This window comes from Nylanderia fulva, unplaced genomic scaffold, assembly GCF_048542155.1.
Source record: "Nylanderia fulva isolate GAGA-0341 unplaced genomic scaffold, ASM4854215v1 Scaffold543, whole genome shotgun sequence".
NCBI classification, from domain to species: domain Eukaryota; kingdom Metazoa; phylum Arthropoda; class Insecta; order Hymenoptera; family Formicidae; genus Nylanderia; species Nylanderia fulva.
The window spans coordinates 35,001-40,549 of NW_028190636.1; the positions used below are offsets into that span (position 1 = coordinate 35,001).

The 5,549-nt window shown below is 57.3% G+C and overlaps 1 non-coding gene and 1 pseudogene across 1 annotated transcript; both read left to right on the top strand.

Moving 5' to 3' along the window:
• Window positions 1-780: 780 nt before the first annotated feature.
• LOC114940813 (5.8S ribosomal RNA) lies at window positions 781-935 on the top strand. Its single transcript, XR_003821543.1, has one exon. It is a non-coding gene; the product is annotated as a 5.8S ribosomal RNA (ribosomal RNA).
• Window positions 936-1,991: 1,056 nt separating this feature from the next.
• On the top strand, window positions 1,992-4,325 carry LOC146721129 (large subunit ribosomal RNA; annotated as a pseudogene).
• Window positions 4,326-5,549: the final 1,224 nt, after the last annotated feature.

Sequence of the window (5,549 nt, forward strand, 5' to 3'; positions counted from 1 at the left end):
TGCGTCGAGAGTCCTCTCTTTTGGGAGAGACGCGCGCTCGCAGCAGTCGGCGACTGAATGGACGCGCTGAAAAGGCGCTCTCAGAGAAAAAGAAAATAACGGATTTGACGGAATTTGTTGTTGTGTTTTGATATAACGACGGACGCCGTCGCGCCTCTCTGACCGAAAGTAGTCGGCAAGCAGAGCAGCGCGCCCGGCGGTGTTCGACGACGATTCGGAGCGAGACGCTTCGCGATCACGCTCGTGTGTGTGCCATTCTCCGGCCACACACACACAGAGCGTCGATTCGGCGTTGAGCGCGAACCGGTGGTAACCTATGCCCGCGCACGCGTGTGTGCAGCACCCACGACGTTCGTCGACGCGCGCCCTCCCCGTTGTCGCGGGGCAGCGGTCAGCGTGCCGAGAACACACGGTGTGCGACCGCGAGTGCCGAGCGAGAGGACCCCCATATATTATTATAATATATATATAACACAGAGAAGGGATCGATGATATTTCGACCAATCTGTCAACTGTGTCGGTCCGACGGTTTCTTCAAAGAGCTTCCGCCCCGGCTCTCCCGTTGCGGGAGAGACGCTCCGAACGAGAAACACACAACTCTATCTTTGTGCCGTAGCCTTCCCTGGCGGGAGGCGGCGGTCCGCGCGCGTCCTCGGACTGCGCGCGGACAGGCTGATCGAAGAGCCACCACGATTATTCTCTCTCTCTCGTCCGAGAGAAGAGACCACGATGGTTGAACGAGAAGCGCGTTTCTTCGCGAACGCAAAAATTTCGAACGATTACCCTGAACGGTGGATCACTTGGCTCGTGGGTCGATGAAGAACGCAGCTAATTGCGCGTCAACTTGTGAACTGCAGGACACATGAACATCGACATTTCGAACGCACATTGCGGTCCACGGATACAATTCCCGGACCACGCCTGGCTGAGGGTCGTTTTAGTACCCCTAAACTGCTTGCGCCCGAAAAGCGCGCACGGCCACGACGCGGGCGACCAGAGAATGGCGCGCGCGTCGCCTGTGCCCTGTGCAACGCTTACAATGGGCGTACGAGCGATCGTTGGACGTTCGCCCGAGGTGTCTGTGCCGCGCCGACCGGCCGCGGTGCAAATCCTGGCGTCGTCTGAAATGACACACCGAAATAATAATAATGAGGAGGAGAAGCGCACAAGCGTGTAAAACGTTGGCGAACGCGCGCCCAGAGAATGCTGCGCGAATTAAGAGGGGGAGCGTGTTTGTGTATCCAAGTCGTGTGTGTACGCGAGAGCCGAGGAGAAATGGGATGAGAGTAAGAGCGCGCGCGAAGGGAGCAACAAACGGCCAAAAAAAGGGTCAGGACGGTGAATGGCACCGCTTTCCCTAGAGCGGCGCGTGCGTCGTTGTCTCCCGAAAGTAGGTAGCGCTTGTCTCACCGTCTCTCCTCTCCGTACATCACACAGACTGATCCGGACTGCTCTCGCACTCTGTGCCGCGTCTCTCGGTGCGATAGCGCTCGCGCGTCTTATGCCGAGGCGCCCTTGCCCGCACACATAACGGTATTACGGAGAAATATACGGCGCGTCGTCGTCCGGCGGAGAGAGCATTCGTAATCCTTTACCTCTTTACGGAGAAGGGTTTTGAATCGCGAGCCGACCGCGTGTCCGAGTCCACGAAATTTTCGTAAAGCGAAAAAAGGGGACCGGCGCGCCGCGTCGTGTACTCGTCGAATCGATTCCGCCCGAATTTCGTATATAAAAGAGAAGGGAGAGCCGAGAATCTCGAACCCCGCGATATATCGTCTCCATTACCACCAACGAGTGTGTGTGCGGTTAGCGCCCCGGCGATTTGCCTTCTCGCGTATTTCGTGTGCTGCCGCTGCTGCTCTCTCGTTCGACGCTCTCTCTCTCTCCCTCTTATAATATATATTATAGAGGAGAGACGACGATGAGCGACGCGGAGGAGGCAAACGGCTACGAAAACTCACTATGCGACGACCTCAGAGCAGGCGAGATTACCCGCTGAATTTAAGCATATTATTAAGCGGAGGAAAAGAAACTAACCAGGATTTCCTTAGTAGCGGCGAGCGAACAGGAAAGAGCCCAGCACCGAATCCCGCGGTTCCGCCGCAGGGAAATGTGGTGTTTGGGAGGATCCGCTTATCCCGAGGTGCCGCGTCGCGTCCAAGTCCATCTTGAATGGGGCCACTTACCCGTAGAGGGTGCCAGGCCCGTAGCGACCGGTGCGCGCCTCGGGAGGATCTCTCCTTAGAGTCGGGTTGCTTGAGAGTGCAGCTCTAAGTGGGTGGTAAACTCCATCTAAGGCTAAATACGACCACGAGACCGATAGCGAACAAGTACCGTGAGGGAAAGTTGAAAAGAACTTTGAAGAGAGAGTTCAAGAGTACGTGAAACCGTTCAGGGGTAAACCTAAGAAACCCAAAAGATCGAACGGGGAGATTCATCGTCAGCGGCGCTGGCTTCGCGTCGGTCGGCGATGTCCCGCGGAGTCCTTGCGGCTCGCGCGCGGGCACGCTACCGTGCGCCGATGTCCGGCGCTCGTCGTCGTGCACTTCTCCCCAAGTAGAACGTCGCGACCCGCTGGGTGTCGGTCTACGGCCCGGGTGCGGTGTCTGTCGCGTCGCCGGAAAAACGGCACGCGACAAACCCTCGGTCGCCCGGCCGGCTGCTCGGTGGTACGCGCAAGGTATCAGGCCGCACTATTCACGGTGCGTCGAGACCGTCGCAAGCGCGCGCCACTGTACTCGGAGGTTACGGACTTCGCGCCGTCCCCGGTCCTGGCCCGCTGTTGGTTACAGTACGGTACACCTTCGACAGGCCTGCGAACGTCTCCCGCGGTCTCGCGGGAGACCGATACCGGTCGGCGACGCTACTGCTTTGGGTACTCTTAGGACCCGTCTTGAAACACGGACCAAGGAGTCTAACATGTACGCGAGTCATTGGGACTTGTCGCGAGACCTAAAGGCGTAATGAAAGTGAAGGTCGGCCCTGGCCGTCGACCTAGGGAGGATGGGCCGCGTCGCGATGCGGCCTCGCACTCCCGGGGCGTCTCGTTCTCATCGCGAGAAGAGGCGCACCCAGAGCGTACACGTTGGGACCCGAAAGATGGTGAACTATGCCTGGTCAGGACGAAGTCAGGGGAAACCCTGATGGAGGTCCGTAGCGATTCTGACGTGCAAATCGATCGTCGGAACTGGGTATAGGGGCGAAAGACTAATCGTAACCATCTAGTAGCTGGTTCCCTCCGAAGTTTCCCTCAGGATAGCTGGCACTCGGCCGTTCCGCACGGAACGCGCGCGAGTCTCATCTGGTAAAGCGAATGATTAGAGGCCTTGGGGCCGAAACGACCTCAACCTATTCTCAAACTTTAAATGGGTGAGATCTCTGGCTTTCTTGAATTATGAAGCCACGAGCATCTTCGGATCAGAGTGCCAAGTGGGCCATTTTTGGTAAGCAGAACTGGCGCTGTGGGATGAACCAAACGCAGAGTTAAGGCGCCCAACTCGACGCTCATGGGACACCATGAAAGGCGTTGGTTGCTTAAGACAGCAGGACGGTGGCCATGGAAGTCGGAATCCGCTAAGGAGTGTGTAACAACTCACCTGCCGAAGCAACTAGCCCTGAAAATGGATGGCGCTGAAGCGTCGAGCCTATACTCTGCCGTCAGCGGCAAGTGGGGCGGCAACCGGGAGCGGGCGTTAGTCTTTCTCTCGCGTCGTCACGAAGCCCTGACGAGTAGGAGGGTCGCGACGGTGAGCGCAGAAGGGTCTGGGCGCGAGCCTGCCTGGAGCCGCCGTCGGTGCAGATCTTGGTGGTAGTAGCAAATACTCCAGCGAGGCCCTGGAGGACTGACGTGGAGAAGGGTTTCGTGTGAACAGCCGTTGCACACGAGTCAGTCGATCCTAAGCCCTAGGAGAAATCCTATGTCAATGACGGCGTACAATATACTCGAGTGTCGAGAAATAATAATAAATATTATACGAAAGACACACGCCCGTCGGGCGAAAGGGAATCCGGTTCCTATTCCGGAACCCGGCAGCGGAACCGCATACAATTCGGGCCCTCGTAAGAGTGTTCGTCGGGGTAACCCAAAATGACCTGGAGACGCCGTCGGGAGATCCGGGAAGAGTTTTCTTTTCTGTATAAGCGTTCGAGTTCCCTGGAAACCTCTAGCAGGGAGATAGGGTTTGGAACGCGAAGAGCACCGCAGTTGCGGCGGTGTCCGGATCTTCCCCTCGGACCTTGAAAATCCAGGAGAGGGCCACGTGGAGGTGTCGCGCCGGTTCATACCCATATCCGCAGCAGGTCTCCAAGGTAAAGAGCCTCTAGTCGATAGAATAATGTAGGTAAGGGAAGTCGGCAAATTGGATCCGTAACTTCGGAATAAGGATTGGCTCTGAGGAGCGGGGCGTGTCGGGCTTGGTCGGGAAGCGGGTCTGGCTGACGTGCCGGGCCTGGGCGAGGTGAACGGTCGGCGTTCTCGCGCCGGTCCCGGGATCCGAGCTCGGTTCCCGTGCCTTGGCCTCCCGCGGATCTTCCTTGCTGCGAGGCTTCCGTGGCGGCGCGAGCCGTCGTGGTCGTCCTCTTCGGCCGCCATTCAACGCTCAGCTCAGAACTGGCACGGACTAGGGGAATCCGACTGTCTAATTAAAACAAAGCATTGCGATGGCCCTCGCGGGTGTTGACGCAATGTGATTTCTGCCCAGTGCTCTGAATGTCAACGTGAAGAAATTCAAGCAAGCGCGGGTAAACGGCGGGAGTAACTATGACTCTCTCGGGGGAGTAACTATGACTCTCTCGGGGGAGTAACTATGACTCTCTCGGTCCTCAAAGCAACACGCCGCGATGGTACTTAGAGAGAGTCGTAGTTGGGTCGTGATGCGCCAACGAAGTCCTCTAGTAAGGACCTTCAGCCTCTCACGTCCAAGTTGTACCCCACCTCCTCGTGGTCACTCCCGGGCAACGTCCCCACCATAGCAAGACGGTACTGGTGGGCGACGGCTAACGGGTGTACAGCGCTGAGCGAAGTAGCACGCTCGGAACTCGCCAAGCTGGCGCATCAAGGATAACTTGTTAGGCCTGTCATCGGCCGAAAAGGCGAAACGAAGAAAGGAATCAATTGGCGTAAGCCATCATGGGGGAACAGATTATTCTGTGAAAAAGGGAAATTGCTTTTCCAGAATTGGGAGACTAACCTCCAGCTCGCCTTTTCTCTTCTTCCAAGCCAGCTCTTTGTAGTCCGGGTATACCTTGTGCAATCAGACACCAAAGAAACCATCGGGGTGAGGAGCAGCCTAGAGTGCCCAGAGTTTGTTTGCGGAAATCAAAAGCAACACGCCGCAAACTAATTTATAACCGTCGGGGTGAGGTGCAGCCCACGATTGCCCGACCGTCGTCTTGGCTCCAGGCGACGGTCTATTCAGGAGCAAATATGGATAGTGAAATAGAAAAAGCCTCGGAGGCGGACGACCCCGAGAACGCTTCTGGCGGGGCGGACGCTGCCTATGTGGCGAAAAGGCGAGGAAGCGCGAGCGGCGCCCGAGTCCCAGGGGCGC